At 45.8% G+C, this 20113-nt stretch overlaps 1 long non-coding RNA gene across 1 annotated transcript in view; it reads right to left on the bottom strand.

Annotated features, from left to right (window-relative positions):
- LOC140483962 (uncharacterized) overlaps nucleotides 1-19562 on the bottom strand; it is a 77388-nt gene extending 57826 nt beyond the window's left edge. The window contains exons 1-3 of the long non-coding RNA XR_011962101.1: nucleotides 19370-19562; nucleotides 15366-15492; nucleotides 6531-6665 (exon numbers count right to left, since the gene is read on the bottom strand). This is a non-coding gene — a long non-coding RNA (uncharacterized lncRNA). The remainder of the gene's footprint in view (nucleotides 1-6530; nucleotides 6666-15365; nucleotides 15493-19369) is intronic.
- Between the last annotated feature and the right edge of the window lie 551 nt (nucleotides 19563-20113).

Here is a 20113-nt window from a genome sequence, read left to right as displayed (position 1 = left end):
ATGGGCAATAAAGGCTAGTCAGACAGAGACACCCACTTCCCATACCTGATTTTTTAAAAAATCCATTCAGATTGGTCCCAGCACAGTTCCAGTGGAACAATGTCCTGGCCAATCACATTGGTAGATTTATGGACAGGGCTTTAAACTGACAGAGAGGATGCAGGGACATGCTTCAGGTGAAAGGAGCTTTCCAAATCCAAAGAGAAAACATGAAGCATCAGAGCAGCGTGGGAATGTGACTGAAGACAACAGAAAGGAACAGGATGGGACAAAGTTTAACTAAAACTGTCGATCAGCAAATCCATTTGTGACAGGAAATTGTGGGAACGAGTAACTTATGTTTTTTATTAATGGACAAAGTCTCTGCACAAGGTAGATGGATTTGTGACACAGAGATAAAAGGGATTTAGACACCAGAGAGATGTGGTTACAGGGCGAACAAAAGGTGGAACGTAAATATTCAATGGTTCACAACCTTGTGCAAATTCAGGCAAAATGGACGATGCTAACAATAATGGGTAAGAAAGGCATGACCGAGAAAGGATTTGGCATCAGATCATGAAGTAGAGTCAGTCTGAATGTAAACTCTGGCTCCTACTTGCCAAGGACACAAACAGCAGAACAGTTTTCGACCACCCACCGAACAGCATTTCATGGCTCATCACTGCAATAAATAGGAATTCATTGGAATGTTTAATACAGGCACGGTGAACACTGAGTGAAACGTCAATATTCGCAAAGGCTGGGACAATCACACTGACAACAGTGATATTGGAAGAGGAGTTCAGAGAATTTTTTTCAGTGTTTCTTAGAATAACACATTGTGCAACTGGCGAGGGACGTAACTGTCTCAGAGAGACTGTTGTGTGATAAAACTTCGTGAATGAGTAATGTCACCTGGAGAGATCCTCTGGGAAATTGTGATAAAGTGCAGTTTAAAGAAATGTAAAGTTTTAAAGTGAATCACAGAAAGGACAAGCTACAACTAGAAACAAAAATAGCCAATTACATGAGTTTGAGAGGAGAACTGACCATGGTAAACAGGCTAAACAGACTGAAATATGTGCCTGTAAATGAACAGTGGAAAACATTTGAAGGAACAGTGTAAAATACTCAACAAAAGGACATTCCACTGAAACAGACAAAAACTCAGCAAGAAATCCCCACCGGTCCCTCACTCAGGATAAAATGGATCATATTAGATTATGAGGCTGAGAAGATCACCACAAAGTACTTTAAATCCTGAAGTGAGAGAGAGTTTTAGAGTAAGTTTTAAAGGGATTGCAATGGGTCTGCTAGCAGGAGGAGGGCAATGGGAAGGGGAATCGTTGTCAAGGTTTATCGACACGATACGAACATGGAGAGGTGAAGGTGCTGGAGGTGGTGAGAATGTTACAGAGAGTGGTCAGGGTCTGAACGGTGTTACAAAGCCAGTACGGATTGCTGCAGCTGAAGGGGTTTGCAGAGGTAGGGAGGGACATTTGTATTTTTATTTGTTCATTCATGGGATGTGGGTGTCACTGCCTGGAACAGCATTCTTTGACCCCATGCAAATTACCCAGAGATTGTTGGGGCCCTGGTGGATAAATATAATACTTTGCTGGCCACAGGTGAAGTGCTGAATGACTGGAGGATCACTAATGTGGTTCCATTGTTCAAAAAGGGTAACGGGGTAGGCCAGGTAATTACAGAGCAGTTAGCCTGACAGCAGGGGGGAGGGAAATCATTGGAAACAATTGTGAGGATGAATCAACACTTGCAAAGGTAAGGATCAACTCGGTTTAGTCATCACGGATTTGGCAGAGGAAGATACTGTCTGAGGAATTCAGTTCAGTTTTTTTTTAAATGGTGCTTTAGTATATTGATGAAGGCAGTGCAGATGATGTGGTTTACATGGACTTGAATAAGTCCTTAAACAAGATCCAACATGGAAGGCTGGTCCAAAAGGACTGGGTTCCAAGGCAAGTTGGCAAATTGGATGCAAAATTGGTGGACAGAATACTTTCACCGGGTGTACCACAGAGATCTGTGCAGGAACCATTGAACATTAATAACTCGGATGTGAAAGCAGAAGGTATCATCAGTCGGTTTGCAGATGACATGAAAGGTGAGGGTGTTGTTCACAGCGAGGAGGATGGTCTCCATCTGCAGTCTGATGTCGATCGGATGATAATCTAAGCAGAGTTTAGTTCTGATTGAAGTGAGGTAATACTCTGTGCGAGGTACGATAAGAGAAGAACAGACAAAATGAACGGTAGGTCATTGCGGAGTACTGAGGAATACAGGGACCTTGAAGGACAAGTCCATAGATCCCTAAAGGTGTCAGCACAGGGAGACAGGGTGGGAAAGGCACCTCAACTGGGAGCAGGAGATGGATCCATATCCTGGTGGGGTGAATTGCTCGAGCTGCTTGAGAGGGTATAACCTTGTTCTGGCAGGGTGTTGGACCTTAAATAAACGTAAGGCCAGAAAGAAGATTGAGGCTGGTGCACGAGTTAAAGACAGCAATTTCAGCAGACAAGGCAGGCAAGAACATAGCAGGGAATGGGGGAAAACTGATGATTAAACTGCATTTATTTCAATGTAAGGGGTCAGACAGCTAAGGAAGATGAACTCAAAAGCATGGATTGGAACATGGGACTGGGATATTATAGTTATTACAGAAACACAGCTGAGGGAGGGGCAGGACTGGCAGTTCATTGTTTAAAGGTAGAGATGCTACAGGAAGGCGAGGCAAGAGAGGACGTGTGGTGGTGGGGTTTTGATTGCATGAATCATCCTAGCAGTACTTAGAGAGGATATTCGTGTGGGATCGCCCAGTGAAGCTATGTTAGTGGAACTGAGAAATAAGAATGGGTCATCACTTTGATACGATAGGACTGCTGACCCAGAATAATCTGTGGCAGACTGAGGAACAAATATGTCGGAACATCTTAAATATCAACCATAATAATAGGGCTGGAATGGCACGGTTTTTGAACTTTCCAAACCTAGACTGGGACTGCCAGTGTTCAGTGTTTAAGGGAGGAATTTGGTAATTGTGTTCCAGAAAACTCCCAATCAATATGTAAATAGCCTGAAAAGAGAAAGGGGCAAAACCTGACCTCCCCTTAGGAATTAAGGTAGGGAAAGGGACTGAGGTGTGAGTGGGAAAGCATTTTGCCAAAGTGACCACAGTTCTAGTAGTTTGAAATTCAGCTTTGGAAAAGGACAGGCCTGGTCCACAAGTGCAAGTTATAAAATGGAGCCTGACCAATCTTGATCGTATTAGCCAGGAACTTTCAAAATGTGATTGGGGAAGGGAATTATTTACAGGGAAAGGGAAGTTTGGCAAGTGAGAATATTTTAAAAGTGAGATAAACTGATCGATCACCACCAGCATGTTCCTGTTTGTGTGCAGCTCAATGCTGACAGCATTCGGAAACACTGGCTGTCCATTGAGGGTCTGGTCAAGGAAAAGGGGGCACATGTCAGGTATAGCCAGCTGGATCAAGGGAATCCCTGAGGATATACAGGGACTGTTGGAATACACTTTGGGTGGAAAACAGGAATGGAGAAAGGCTAAATGAAATAGCCTCAGCAGAGAAGGAAAGGGGAATCCAAAAGTGATTGTATCAGTATATTAAGAGTGTATAAGTAACTCAGGACAAAATAGTGTCCATTAAAAATCAATGAGGCCATCGATGTTTGGAACTGCAGGATATTTGCTAAGATCCTAAACAATTTTTTCATTCCAGAACTTACTGTGGAGAAAGACTGGGGAACTCAGGGAACAGGAGTAATACATGAGACCGCAATTGGAGTTCTCTGCAATTCCAGTCTCTCTGCTACAGGAAGGATGTTGTCAAACTTGAAAGGGCTCAGAAAAGATTAACAAGGTATTGCCCGGGTTGTTGGTGAATAATCTGGGGTTACTGTCACTGGAGAATCGGAGACTGAGGGGTGACCTTACAGAGGTTTAATAAACATGGGGGCCATGGATAGGGTAAGCATTCAAGGCCTTTTCCCAGAAGTTGGGGAGTCCAAAACTGGAGGGCATAAGTTTAAGGTTAGAGGTGAATGGTTCACAGAGGGACTGAAGAGACAGCTTCTTCACACACATGGTGATGGGTGTATGGAATGAGCTGAAAGAGAAAGTAATGGAGACTGACACAATTACAACATTTAAAAGGTATCTGGATGGGCATCTGAATTGTGAGGGTGTAGACGTATATGGGCCAAATGCTGGAAAAGGGAATGGATTTATTCAGATCTTCTGGTAAGCCTGGACGAGTTAGGGACTGAAGGGTCTGTTTCTATGCTGTATATCTCTATGACTTGAAAAGAGTGCATGTTATAAAAGAGGTGGTGCTGGAGGTTTTAAAACACAAAGCCATGGCAAGTTCCAGAATCCGATTAAATGCATCACAAGGGTAGAGCTTATACAATTAATGTTAAGGCTTCGGTTAGTGTTTTAGTGCAGAGGGACCTCCGGGTTCAGGTACATAATCCTTGAAGTTTGCATCACAGGATGGATAAAACAGTGCTTGGCATGCCTGACTATTGCTCAGTCCATTGAGTGGAGGATATGGGACGTCATGTTGAGATTGCACAGACATTTGTGAGGCCTGTTCTGCAATACTCTGTCCAGTTCTGGTCGCCCCAGTTATAGGGAGGATATTATTAAGCTGCAGGGGGTTCAGAAGAGATTTACCAGGATATTGCTGGGTATGGAAGGCCTGAGTTCTGAAAAATGGCTGGATAGGCTGAGTCTTTTTTCACTGGAGCCTGGAGGTTGAGACATGATGCTATAAAGATTTATGGAAAAAAAATGAGGTACATAGATCAATTTAATGGTAGTTGCCTTTTCCTCAGGATGGGGGAGTCTCAAGAGGAGGGGCCACATTTTTAAGGTTAGAGGGGAGAGGTGTTCAAAAAAAAAGATATGGGGCAATTTGCTGCACAGAAGGTGGTTTGAGTGTGGAATGAACTTCCTGAGAAAAGGGTTTGATGTGGGTACAATTACAACATTTAAAAGATATTTGGATAAACAGGTGAATAGGGAAGGGTTGGAGTGATATGGGCCAGCAACAGGCAGCTGGGAAGAGTTTAGTTTTAGATGATGGTGGGTATCAACTGAAGGGTCAGTTTCCATGCTGTCCGGCGTTATGACAAGAATATGGTTTGATTCCATTATTGAAGAAAGGATTAGGGCTGGGTCCACTGATGTGCATCATCGACATAAACAATTTGGTTGAAAATATAGGAGTGATTGTGCGAAAGTTTGTTGATGATCAATTGAATGGTGTCGTGGGCAGTAAATACGGTTATCAAAGGGGATACTGACCAACTGGGCCAGTGGACCAAGGAATGAAAGATGGAGTTTAATTCAGCTGTTGGATTTTGTTAAGACAAACCAGGGAGGACTAATACAGTTAATGGAAGGGCTCTGGCCAGAGTTGTTGACCAGAGAGAGAAAGAGAGAGAGAGAGAGAGAGAGAGAGAGAGAGAGAGACCAGGGGGTGCCAGTTACATTGTTCCTCGGAAATGGCATCACAGGTGGACAGGTTGGGGAAAGCGACATTTGGCACATTTGCCGACATTGGCCAGCACTTTGTTACATACGTTGGAGATATTTGTAACATTGTCCTAAATATTTCACTTGGGCAGAGGAGGCCAAGGGGTGACTCTAAGAATGGTGAATAACCAAGGGTAGGTGAGTCCAAAACTAGAGGATATAAACGGGAGGTGAGAGAGCAAGGATTTAAAGAGGGAGCTGAGGGGGAACATCATCCACAGAGGATGGTGCATAGACGGAATAGACTGCCTCAGGCACATGGGAGAAACAAGAACAATTACAGCATGGAAAAGACATTTGAGCAGGTACATGGAGAGGAGAAGGTTTGAAGAGCTAAGGGCCAAAGGCAGGCAAATGAGACTCATTCAGTTTAGGTAACATGGGCAGCATTGAAGAGTTGGACCACAGGTTCTGTTTCCGTGCTGTATCACTCTGTATCCAGTTAAAGAGGATTAGTGTACCAAAATAAGGCATGTTGTAGACACTGAAGCAAGTTACAGCGATGGGTATGGTAGTCTGGAATGCAGTACATTTCAAATATGTGGAGGGACTATCGGGAAGGGAGGAGGTTACAGGGACAGGGACTATTGTAGGAGTTAAAAATGACTGAAGACACTGGTGCACAAGCCATGCCACAGATACAGTGTTGCAGAGTAATGAATCTTAGTACAGTGTTGGAGGGAGAACGCAGAACAGAAATATCCCAGGCAGCATTCACAAACTCTCGTCGGAGACCTACTCTCCCGTCTGTTGTACTGATGCTCACTAAGACAGCACAGGACTGAATTGATAACTATGAACTCCCGATGCTGTCTCAGTGCAACATCAGTTAAAGTAGACGTGGTGATTGAGCATGGGGTGTAACTGTACTGTACTGTGCTCCCCCTCCAGCACTGTATCTATGTCATGTCTTGTAAGTGATGTTTGGAGCCCTCTCATTGCTCTCTGCTCTGTGCACTATGAGTGATCTTACCTCACTGCAGGATTTATTGAAGGCTCCAGATCTCCCTTCCCTTTGTCTCTCTGGCTGACCAACTATCTTCAATGAGGTGATGGATGAGACACACAGCAGTTGGGAAGTCTATTGAGTCAGTAACTTCTTGAGTACCTACAGGAGACAGAGAGATAGACAGAATGGGAAATTAGACTGATGCAGTGAGGGTTACACAAGGAGAATGGAAATGAGCCCAAACAGATATCTGGAAAATCCCAAACTCCATCCCAGGCCGGTGCTGTTGCGTCTCTCTGGAGTGGAGAATTCTGTTAGCTCAGGATCTAGAGTAGCTGCAAGAGTGAGAGACGCTGACAGAGGCAGCAATTAGACCCACACAGTGAGGGTTACTACATGGAGAGAGACTAAGTGATATCACTGGAGTGCTGGAAGACTTCAGGATCACACAGTCATGTTAGAAGAATGGGTGTAGCTTCATGTATCAGTGCTCAGGGATTAGCAACCAGTGAGCAGGTGAAGTGATGGTGTAATAACATTATTGTTAGGGTATTTGTCCAAAACCTCAGCTAATGTTCAGGAGAGGCAGGTTTGAATCCCACCATAACATATGGTGGAATTTAAAATCAATAATTTTAAAAATAGCAATGAACAACCGTTAAACAAATATGAAACCATTGCTGATGTACAAAAATCACAATCCCTTCGATTAGATTCCCTACAGTGTGGAAACAGGCCTTTCGACCCAAGAGTAACCCACTCAGACCCATCTCCCTCGACCTAATACACCTAACACTGTGGGCAATGTAGCATGGCCAATTCGCCTGACCTGCGCGTCCTTGGACTGTGAGAGGAAACCGGAGCATCCAGAGGCAATTCACGTTGACACGTGGAGAATGTGCAAACTCCACACAGTCGCCCGCGGCTGGAATCGAACCTGGGACCCTGGTGCTGTGAGGCAGGAGTGCTAATCACTGAGCTACCGTGCTGCCCACTTGCCCTTTCAACAACGAGATCTGATCATCCTCACGTGGTCTGCATGACATACCCACAGCAAAGTATTTGCCTCTCAATGGTCCTCTGAAATGGCCAAGCAAGCTACTCAGCTCACGGGCAGCTAGGGATAGGCAATAAAGGCTAGTCAGCCAGAGACACCCACATCCCCTACCTGATTTATAAAAAAATCCAATAGGATGGTCCCACTGGAACCGTGATGGGACCAGTGTCCTGGCCAATCATGACAGTAGGTTTATGGACAGGGCTTTAAACTGACAGAGAGGATGCAGGGACAGGGTCCAGGTGAAAGGAGCTTTCCAAATTCAAATAGAAAGGTGAAGCATCGGAACAGTATGGGGATGTGACTGAAGGTAATCAAAAAGGAACACGATGGGACAGCGATTAACTAAAACTGTACTTCAGTGAATAGGTTTGTGACAGGAAATTGTGGGAGAGTAAATTATGTTTTTTTTTCAATGGACGACGTCTTATCAATAAGGTAGATGGATTTGTGACACTGAGATAAAAGAGGTTTAGATAACAGAGAGACATCTGCTATTCTTCAGCCCACTATCCCAGTGTACTATTTGAACTGTTGTATCACAGATAACTTTCTTCACTGTCCACTTTACCAACAATTTCAGGGTCACTCAAAAAAGTTACTTCCCACAAAACCAATATTCCCATCCGAACCATTTATCCAAATGACAAACACCAGGGGACCGACTCCACCGCTGGTCACATGTCTCCAGTCAGAAAGGCAACATGTCTCCCACCACCCTCTGTCTCCTACCATCAAGCCCAATTTTGTATCCAGTTGACTAGCTCCTCCTGAATGTCATATCCATTTACATTGATCTGAGCTTATTATCCAGTTTACCATACAGAACGTAGAACACAGAACAGTACAGCACAAGACCCTTCGGCCATGATGCCATGCCCATCTTTTACCCGACTGGAAGATCAAACTAACTTACATACTCTTCATTTTGCCGATCCAAGAGTCTGTTAAAGTGTCCCATTACACCCACCGACCACTCTCTGTGTAAAGAACCTCCATCTGAAATCTCCCCTTACCCATCCTCCAATCACCTTACAATTATGCCCCCTTGTACCATGTATGCCATGGGATAAAGAGGTCTCTCACTGTTCACTCTATCTTTGCCTCACACCATCTTGTTCACCTCTACCAAATCACACCACACTCTTCTTCACTCCAATGAGAAAAGCCTTAGTTCCCTCAACCTTTCTTCATAAGACATGCCCTCCAGTCCAGGTAGCATCCTGGTAAATCTCCTCTTTACCCTCTATAAAGCTTCCACATCCTTCCGATAATGAAGGGATCAAAACTGAACACAATATTCTAATTGGGATCGAAACAGGACTGTACAGAGCTGTAGCATAACCTCATGCCTTTAAAACTCAATCTCCCAGCTAATGAAAGCCAATACAACATATTCTTTCTTAACAACACTATAAGTTTGGTGGCAAATTTGATGGATCTCTGGTCATGAAATCCAAGATCCATCTGTTCCTCCACACTATTCAGCATTCTGCCTTTACCCCTGTATTCTGCATTCAAGTCTCACCTTCCAGAATACATCACTTCACACTTTTCCAGATTTGACTTCATCTGCCACTTCTCAGCCCAGCTCTACATCCTGTCAATGTCCCATTGCAACCTCCAGCAGACATCCACACTATTCACCACTCCACCAACCTTCATGTCATTGGCAAACTTACCTACCCACTCTTCCACTCACACATCCAAGTCATTCATAAAATCACTAAGAGCAGAGATTTTTTGACCTCTCCCTGCAGAAAACCACTGGTCACTGAGCTCCAGGCTGAATGATTTCCATCTGTCATCGCCCTCTGTCTTCTAAGGACCAGGATTTCTGTCTCCAGACAGGCAGGTTTCCCTGTATCCCATGCTCTGTACTTTCTCAATGAGCCATAAATGTGTTTTGTCACATTCTCAAAGGATTCAATAAGATTTGTGAGGCATGACCTGTCCCTTACAAAGTCATGATGACTTCCTCTAATCAAACTATGGTTTTCCAAGGAATCATAAATCCTGTCTCTTAGAGTCCTCTCCAATAATCTGCACATCACAGACAGAAGACTGACAGGTCTGTGATTCCCAGGATTATCTCTATTCCCTTTCTTGAACAACGCATGGCTGATTCACCTAACCTGCACATCTTTGGGCTGTGGGGGGAAACCGGAGCACCCGTCGGAAACTCACACAGACATGGTGAGAATGTGCAAACTCCACGCAGACAGTCGCACGGGGCTGGAATTGAAATCGTGTCCCTGGTGCTGTGAGGCAGCAGTGCTAACCACTGAGCCACCGTGCTGGCCCATGTAACTCTCTATAGCCCTGCTTCTGATCCTTGGTTCCTCAAGCTTAAATTAGCTTCCTTCTTCCTCTTGACTAGATGTTCTCCATCCCCTGGAACCATGTCAAATGCTTTGCTGTAGACAACGCTGACTGCGCTGCCTTCATTTATCGCTTGGTCAACTCCTCGAAGAGTCAATCCAGTTTGTGAAACACGGTTTCCCACTCACAAAGCCATGCTGACTATCTCTAATCAGCCCTTGCCTTTCCAAATATATGTAACTCCTTTCTCTCAGAATCTCCTCCAACAACTTACCTAGCACTGGGCTCACTGGGCTGTGATTTCCTGGCTACTCACTGCAGACCTTAAGTGATGGAACAGCATTAGCCACCCTCCAGTCTTCCGGTCGCTCATTGTGTGTATTGATAAAATAAATATATGTTAGGAACACTGCAATCTCTTCCCCAGATTCCCAAAATATTCTAAGATCGACCTAATAAGCGACTGAGGATTGATCTACCTTTATTTGTTTTCAGATTCCAACACTTTTTTTTCCTTTGTTGAGGATTCTTTCCAAGACATCACTATTTATTTCCCCAACTTCCTGAGCTTCCATGTCTTTCTCCACAGTAAATGCTAACAACACTATTTTGTCTAATATCTCACCCACCCCCTGACAGTTAAGGTGCCCTATTCTTTACCAAATTACTCTTTAGCCCTGATTGAAACTTGTGTAAAGTTTTCTGAAAATTCAAATAAATCGTATCTTCAGTCCAACCACTCCTACACCCGTATCTACTCTGCCATTTATATTCACAACAATAAAAATAAAATCCAACAGGCTCAAAAACACATCCTCTTTTTTATTAAAAGTGTTTCTAAGGGTCCAGTTGTTGTTCATTGACATATCCTTTCAAACATATTTCAGCTCCTGACCTACTATAGGCTAACACTGTTTGGTTTCAGACTGGCAGCAGAAAGGGTTATGGGAGTTCATGTTTATATCATGGTAATAGATGTTTTGGAAATAAGCAGGGTCGTGGGGACTGAAGGACATTATGGAGATAGGGAGTGATGTGGGGACTGATCGAGATTATGGACACAGAGAGTGCAGTGGTGACTGAAGGACATTATGGAGATAGGGAGTGATGTGGGGACTGTATGAGATTATGGACACAGAGGGTGCAGTGGTGACTGAAGAACATTATGGAGATAGGGAGTGATGTGGGGCCTGATAGGGGCCAAAGAGATCTGCAGGGCTGTTGGGCCTAAAGGAGGTAGCACAGATCAGGAGGATGATGGGGATTGAAGGAGGTTACTCTGAACGGGAGGGTCATTGGGTCAGGATGAGATTATGGAGATAGGGAGGGTTGTGGGGCCTTTTGGAGGTTATGGAGTTAGGGAGGTTTGTGGGGAATGATTCAGGTTACATAGATAGGAAGAGTCGTGGGGACTGAAGGAGTTTATGGAGAGAGGGAGGGCTGTGGGGACTGAAGGAGGTTATATAGATAGTAAGTTTATAGAGAAGCACAGGAAAGAAGAGCAGGTATTGGCCACTTGACCACAGAGTCGGTCCCACCATTCAACATGATCACGACTGATCATTAACCCAGTACAGTATTCCTTCTTTCACACCTTACTCTGATATTATCGTGACTACTGGCATTTAGTGATACAGTGGGCTGTAGTAACTGGGATGGGGGTGGGGTGGGGGGGGGTGTCTTACAGAGATAGGGAGGGTTGTGGAAGCTGGGACAGGTGACAGAAACAGGGTGGGTTTTAGGAAGGGGAGGACTTTACACAGATTTGGAGGAATGCAGGGATGGGACGTGATAACAATCACAGGGAAGATTTTGGAAGCTCGATCTGAGACGGGTACAGCTGAGAACAGAAGTGAGTCAATCAGTCAGGACAGGTAGGGACAAGGTAGGACTAATAAATTAAACTGCATTTATTTCAATGCAAAGGGCCTAACAGGAAAGGCAGATGAACTCAGGACATGGTTAGGAACATGGGACTGGGATATCAGAGCAATTACAGAAACATGGCTCAGGGATGGGCAGGACTGGCAGCTTAATGTTCCAGGATACAAATGCTACAGGAAGGATAGAAAGGGAGGCAAGAGAGGAGGGGGAGTGGTATTTTTGATAACGGATAGCATTATAGCTGTGCTAAGGGAGGATATTCCCAGAAATACATCCAGGGAAGTTATTTGGTGGAACTGAGAAATAAGAAAGGGATGATCACCTTATTGGGATTGTATTACAGACCCCTCAATTGTCAAAGGGAAATTGCCAAACAAACTTGTAAGGAGATCTCAGTTATCTGTAAGAATAATAGGGTAGATATGGTAGGGGATTTTAACTTTCCAAACATTGACTGGGACTGCCATAGTGTAAAGGTTTACATGGAGAGGAATTTGTTAAGTGTGTACAAGACAATTTTCTGATTCAGTATGTGGGTGTACCAACTAGAGAAGGTGCAAAACTTGACCTAAACTAAGGAAATAAGGCAGGGCAGGTGAGTGAGGTGTCAGTGGGGGGTCATTTTGGGACCAGCGACCATAATTCTATTCATTTTAAAATAGTGATGGAAAAGGATAGACCAGATCTAAAAGTTGAAGTTCTAAATTGGATAAAGGCCCATTTTGACGGTATTAGGCAAGAACTTTTGGAAGCTGATTGGAGGCAGATGTTCGCAGGTAAAGGGATGGGTGGAAAATGGGAAGCTTTCAGTAATGAGATAACAAGAATCCAGAGAAAGTATATTCCTGTCAGGGTGTAGGGGAAGGCTGGTAGGTATAGCGAATTCTGGATGACTAAAGAAATTGAGGGTTTAGTTCAGAAAAAGAAGAAAGCACATGTCGGGTATAGACAGGATAGATCGAGTGAGTCCTTAGAGTATAAAGGAAGTTGGAGTATACTAAAGAGGGAAATCAGGAGGGCAAAAAGGGGACATGAGACAGCTCTGGCATATAGAATTAAGGAGAATGCACAGGGTTTTTACAAATATATTAAGGACAAAGGGTAACTAGGGAGAGAATAGGGCCCCTGAAAGGTCAGCAAGGCGGCCTTTGTGTGGAGCCACAGAAAATGGGAGAGATACTAAATTAATATTTTGCATCAGTATTTACTGTGGAAAAGGATATGGAAGATATAGACTGTAGGGAAATCGATGGTGACATCTTGCAAAATGTTCAGATACAGAGGAAGAAGTGCTGGATGTCTTGGAACGGTTAAAGGTGGATAACCCCCCAGGACCTGATCAGGTGTACCCGAGAAATCTGTGGGAAGCTGGAGAAGTGATTACTGGGCCTCTTGCTGAGATATTTGTATCATCAATAATCACAGGTGAGGTGCTGGAAGACTGGAGGTTGGCAAACGTGATGCAACTGTTTAAGAAGGGTGGTAAAGAAAAGCCAGGGAACTATAGACCGATGAGCCTGAACTCAGTGGTGAGCAGGTTGTTGGAGGGAACCCTGAGGGACAGGATGTACATGAATTTGGAAAGGCAAGGACTGATTAGGGATAGTCAACATGGCTTTGTACGTGGGAAATCATGTCCCACACACTCGAGTGATTTTTTGAAGAAGTAGCAAAGAAGATTGATGAGGGCAGAGTGATAGATGTGATCTATATGGACTTCAGTAAGGCATTCGACAAGGTTCCCCATGGGAGACTGATTAGCAAGGTTAGATCTCATGGAATACAGTGAAAACTAGCCGTTTGGATACAGAACTGGCTCAAAAGTAAAAGACAGAGAGTGGTGGTGGAGGATTGTTTTTCAGACTGGAGACCTGTGACCAGTGGAGTGTCACAAGGATCAGTGCTGGGCCCTCTACTTTTTATCATTTACATAAATCATTTGGATGAGAGCATAAGAGCTACAGTTTGCAGATGACACCAAAATTGGAGGTGTAGTGGACAGCGAAGAGGGTTACAACAGGATCTGGACCAGATGGGACAATGGGCTAAGTGGCATATGGAGTTTAATTCAGATAAATGCGAGGTGCTGCATTTTCGAAAAGCAAATCTTAGCAGGACTTATACACGTAATGGTAAGGTCCTAGGGAGTGTTGTTGAACAAAGAGACCTTGGAGTGCAGGTTCATAGCTCCTTGAAAGTGGAATCGCAGATAGATAAGAGAGTGAAGGCGGCGTTTGGTATGTATTCCTTTATTGGTCAGAGTATTGAGTCCAGGAGTTGGGAGGTCATGTTGCGGCTGTACAGCACATTGGTTAGGCCACTGTTGGAATATTTTGTACAATTCTGGTCTCCTTCCTGTCAGAAAAATGTTGTGAAACTTGAAAGGGTTTAGAAAAGATTTACAAGAATGTTGCCAGGGTTGGAGGATTTGAGCTACAGGGAGAGGCTGAACAGGCTGGGGCTGTGGCATCGGAGGCTCAGGGGTGACCTTACAGAGGTTTACAAAATTATGAGGGACATGGATAGGATAAACAGACAAAGACTTTTCCCTGGGGTTGGGGAGTCCACAACTAGAGGGCATAGGTTTAGGGTGAGAGGGGAAAGATATCAAAGAGACCTAAGGGGCAGCTTTTTCAAGCAGAGGGTGGTACGTGTATGGAACGAGCTGCCAGAGGATGTGGTGGAGGCTGATACAACTGCAACATTTAAAAGGCATTTGGATGGGTATAGGAATGGGAAGGGTTTGGAGGGATATGGGCCGGGTGCTGGCCTGTGGGACTAGATTGGGTTGGGATATCTGGTCGGCATTGACAGGTTGAACCGAAGGGTCTGTTTCCGTGCTGTACATTTCTATGACTCCACCACTCATGGAGGTTATAGAGATAAACTGTGTGATTGCATCTGGAGGAGGTTAAAGGCATAAAGGTTTGTAGTTATCGTAGGAAATTACATCATTTGGGACCAGCAGAGTTTACAGAGACTGACTGCATTTCAGAAACAGGAAGAGTTCATAATCATCATTAGAAATGCAGAAACTAATTTATGAGAGAAGCAGGGTCACTCTGCACTGTGCCCAGAGACAAGGAGGAGTCTTACAGCTGCAGGAGGTTACTAAGGTACAGGGCTTTTTTGTTGTCGTGACGGGAAGGTTACAGAGATCATGAAGGTAGTAGGAGTTCAAAAAAGTCACAAAGACAGGGAGGTTTCTCAGATCTGGAAAGGACTACACTGACCAGGGTGGCTTAAGGAACTGAAGAGTTGTTTTTCTTCAGTTAAGGAGAGATGTGACAGAACCCGGGATTAATGACAAAGGCAGAAACTTGGAGAGTTGTAGTGGTAGGAGGAGCTTACAGGGATAGGCAGTATTGTAGGGGCTGATAGAGATAGGGGAAGTGGTATCGATGAAACAGACAATGGAGAAACTGACAGACATAGGGAGGGTTCTGTGGAACAGATGAATTTAGACAAGATGGTGATAATGAAGCCTGAGAATTTTCTCATGTTCCTTGCCCAGCATTGTTCCTACATCATGCCCTCAGGGTCTGAATTAAAATCCACTTACTCCTCCCTGTGCTGTTTACTGTGAGTGATCTTACCGGCTGCAGAATTTACTGAAGGCTCCAGATCTCCCTCTCCATCTCGCTGGCTGACCAACCGTCTTCAATGTGGTGATGTACGAGACAGGAATTGGGAATTCTGCTGAATCAGGGACATCAGGAATACCTACAGGAGGCAGAGAAATAGACAGAATGGAAAATTACACTGATGCATGAATGTTACACATGGAGAATGGCATTGAATCCCACAGAGATCTGGAAATTCCTAATGTCCATTCCTGGCCTGTTCTGCTGCGTCCCTCTGGAGTGGCTCAGGATCTGGAGGAGCTGCAAGAGCGGGAGACGCTGACAGAGGTAGCAATTAGACCCAAAAGTAAGGGATATCACATGCAGAGAGACTGAGTGATATCAGCAGTGTGAGGATCACACAATGGTAACATCAGAAGTGGTTCTGACCAGTGAGCACTGTTACAAGTACTCAGGGAAGACTGAGCTATTTTATTGAGATAGGCTCCCCAGGTATCAGGATTATGCAGTGTGCTATAAATGGACACAGATGTGAAGGGGGACAGGTCTGACGTGAATGGAAATTCCCAAGTCCAAAGAGAAAGGTTGAAATATTGGAACACGATGGAGATGTGGATGAAGACCAACAGAAAGAAACAGTAAGGGACTGAGTTTAATTAAAATACGACATTGTCAAAGAGATTTGTGACAGGAAATTATTGGTTAACATAAAGTAAATGCCATTTCTGCCCCTCACAATTCCTCACACACCACAAATGATATCACTTCCGCCCCTCACATCATCACGAATGTCACACACTCAGTGACTTCCATGCCCCCCGCCCCACTGCCGTGTTTGCCACCACTTCCGCCCCCACCAACGCCGCGCACTTGCATTCTGCTGACAACCCCCCCAGGTCTCACTGTCACCATCCCTGCCCCCAGAACCCTGAGGGGAACACCACCCCTACTCATGACTCCATCCCCATTCCCCCTAACACCACACCCACTCCAGTTACAGGCTCCGTCATCTCCCCCAGCCCCACACCTACGCTTGGTCCCAGCTCCCAGCCCTGCCGAGTTTTCACCATTCCCCCTGACCCCCCCTCACTGAGGACGAATGATCAGTCCTCAGCAAAGGCCTCACCTTTATCCCCCTCCATCCACACATCAATTAATTCAATACACGCCGTGACATCGAACACTTCTTCCACCGCCTCCGCCTCAGAGCTTACTTTTACAATGAAGACTCCCACCCACCTTCCAAGGACCCTTTTGCCCACCTCCAACATACTCCATCCACCTGGACACCCCGTGCTGGCCTATTACCTGCATTCGATCTCTTCATTTGCAACTGCCGCTGACACATTAACCGCCTCAACCTATCTACCCCCTCCCCCACTCCAACCTCTCACCCTCACAACGTACAGCCCTCCATTCCCTCTGCTCCACTCCCGACCGCATCATCAAACCAGCAGATAGAGGGTGTGCAGTGGTAGTCTGGTGCGCTGACCTCTACACTGCTGAAGCCATGATGCCAACTCGAAGACACCTCCTCCTATCACCCCCTCGACCATGACCCACCTCCCATCACCAAACCATCATCTCCCAGAGCAGACAGAACCTCATCACCTCAGGAGGAGATCTCCCACCCACAGCTTCCTATCTCATTGTCCAGGATCCCCCACTGCCCGGTTCTACCTCCTTCCCAAGATCCACAAGCCTGACCATCCTGACCGACCCATTGTCTCAGCATGCTCCTACCCCACCGAACTCATGTCTGCCTACCTCGACATTGTCCTATCCCCCAGTCCAGGAATTACCCACATTCGTTCGAGACAACACCCATACCCTCCACCTCCTCCAAGACTTCTGTTTCCCTGGCCCCCAACGCCTCATCTTCACCATGGATATCCAATCCCTCTACACCTCCATCCTCCATGACCAGGAGCTCCAAGCCCTCCGTTTCTTCATCTCCCGATGTCCACAACAGTACCCTTCCACCAATACTCTCATTCGTTTGGCTGAACTTGTCCTCACACTTAACAATTTTTTCTTCAAATCCTCCCACTTCCTCCAGACCAAAGGGGTAGCCATGGGCACCCGTATGGGCCCCAGCTCTGCCTGTCTCTTTGTTAGCTACGCAGAACAGTCCATCTTCCGTAGTTACAATGGCACCACTCCCCACGTCTTCCTCCAATACATTGATGACTGCATTGGCGCCACATCGTGCTCCCTTGAGGAGTTTGAGCAATTCATCAACTTCACCAACACTTTCCACCCTGACCTTAAATTTACCTGGACCATCTCTGATACCTCCCTCCCCTTCCTGGACTTCTCCATCCCCATTAATGACAACCGATTTGACACTGACATTTTTTAATGAACCTTCCGACTCCCACAGCTACCTCGATTGCACCTCTTCCGAGACTACCGCCTGCAAATTTGCCAACCCGTATTCCCAATTCCTCCACCTCCGCCGTACCTGTTCCCAGGAGTGCCAGTTCCACCACAGAACACACCAGATAGCCTCCTTCTTTAGAGATCGGAATTTCCCTTCCCACGTGGTTAAAGATGCCCTCCAACGTATCTCGTCCATATCCCACACCTCCGCCCTCAGACCCCACCCCTCCAACCATATCAAGGACAGAACGCCCCTGGTGCTCACCTTCCACCTTACCAACCTTCGCATAAACCAAATCATCCGCCGACATTTCCGCCACCTCCAAACAGACCCTACCACCAGGGATACATTTCCCTCCCCACCCCTTTCTGCCTTCCGCAAAGACCGTTCCCTGAGTGACTACCTGGTCAGGTCCACCCCTCCCAAAATCCCCTCCCTTCCTGGCACCTTCTCCTGCCACTGCAGAAATTGCAAAACCTGCGCCCACACCTCCTCCCTCACCACCATCCAAGGCCGCAAAGGAGCCTTCCACATCCAAAGTTTTACCTGCACATCCACCAATATCATTTATTGTATCCGTTGCTCCCTATGCGGTCTCCTCTACATTGGGGAAACTGGACACGTCCTAGCAGAGCACTTTAGGGAATATCTCTGGTACACCCGCACCAATCAACCCCACTGCCCTGTGGCCCAACATTTCAACGCCCCCTCCCACTCTGCCGAGGACATGCAGGCCCTGGGCTTCCTCCACCGCTGCTTCATCACCACCTGACGCCTGGAGGAAGAACGTCTCACCTTCCGCCTCGGAGCACTTCAACCCCAGGGCATCAATGTGGACTTCACCAGTTTCCTCATTTCCCCACCTCCAGCCTTCCAGCTCAGCCCCCCATGACCTGTCCTACCTGCCTATCTCCCTTCCCACCTATCCACTCCACCCTCGTCTCTGACCAATCACCCCCATCCCCACCCCCATTCACCCATTGTACTCTTTGCTACCTGCCCCCACCCTCCTCTCTGACCTATCACCTTCTTCCCCACCCCATTCACCTATTGTACTCTTTGCTACTTTCTCCCCATCCCCACCCCCTCTCATTTATCTCCCCACTCTGCAGGCTCATGGCCTCTGTTCCTGATGGAGGGCTTTTGCCCGAAACGTCATTTTCCTGCTCCTCAGATGCTGCCTGACCTGCCGTGCTTTTCCAGCACCACTCTAATCTAGACTCTGGTTTCCAGCATCTGCAGTCCTTGTGTTTACATTATTGGAGGAGAAGGCAAACGAGATAAGGCATGTTGTAGACACTGAACCAAGTTACAGGCATAGGGATGGTAGTCTGGAATGAAGTACATTTAAAATATGTGGAGGGACTATCGGGAAGGGAGGAGGTTACAGCGATAGGATCTGTTATAGGAATTAAAAATTATTGAAGACACTGGACCACAAGACATGCCATAGATACACTGTTGCAGAGTAGTGAGTTTTAATATAACAGAACTTACATTGGTGTGGTGATTGAGCCTGGGGTGTGTGTGTGTACTGTACTCCCCTCCAGCACTGTATCTATGTCATGTTGTGTTAACAGATGGTTGGATCCCTCTCATTGCTCTTTGCTCTGTGCACTGTGGGTGACCTTACTTCACTACAGGATTTATTGAAGGCTCCAGATCTCCTTTCCCTTTGTCTCTCTCTCTGGCAGACCAACTGCGTTCAATGTGATGATGCACGATCCACCCCGCAGCTGGGAAGGCTATTGAGTCAGGACTTTCCTGAGTACCTACAGGAGACAGAGAAATAGACAGAATGGGAAATTAAACAGATGCAGTGAGGGTTACACATGGAGAATGGCACTGAGTCCCACAGAGATATGGAAAATGGAGCGATATTAAGTGATAGTCCCAGATTGCTGGAAAATGTCAGGATCACACAGTCATGTTGTAAGAATGGGTTTAGCTTCATGATGCCCTGATATCAGTGCTCAGGGATGAGCACCCAGTGAGCAGGTGAAGTAATGGCCTAGTGGTATTATTGCGAGAGAATGGATCCAAAACCTCAGCTAATGTTCAGGGCAGACAGGATTGAATCCCGCCATCTGAAAAGGAGACATTTGAAATCAATAATTTTAAAAATAATAATTAACAATCCACAAATAAGTATGAAACCATTACTGATGTACAACAAATCCAAACACTTGTCCTTTAGAGAAGGACATCTGCCCATCCTCACGTGGTCTGCACAACATCCCCACAGCAAAGGGTTTGCCTCTCAATTACCCTCTGAAATGGCCGAGCAAGTCACTCAGCTCAAGGTCAACGAGGGCTGGGCAAGAAAGGCTGGTCAGACAGAGACACCCACATCCCATACCTGATTTAAAAGAAACTA

The sequence above is a fragment of the Chiloscyllium punctatum genome, chromosome 12, assembly GCF_047496795.1.
Source record: "Chiloscyllium punctatum isolate Juve2018m chromosome 12, sChiPun1.3, whole genome shotgun sequence".
Classification (NCBI taxonomy): Eukaryota; Metazoa; Chordata; class Chondrichthyes; order Orectolobiformes; family Hemiscylliidae; genus Chiloscyllium; species Chiloscyllium punctatum.
The sequence above is the reverse complement of the archived record's forward strand: the minus strand, read 5'-3'. Positions and strand labels throughout refer to the sequence as shown.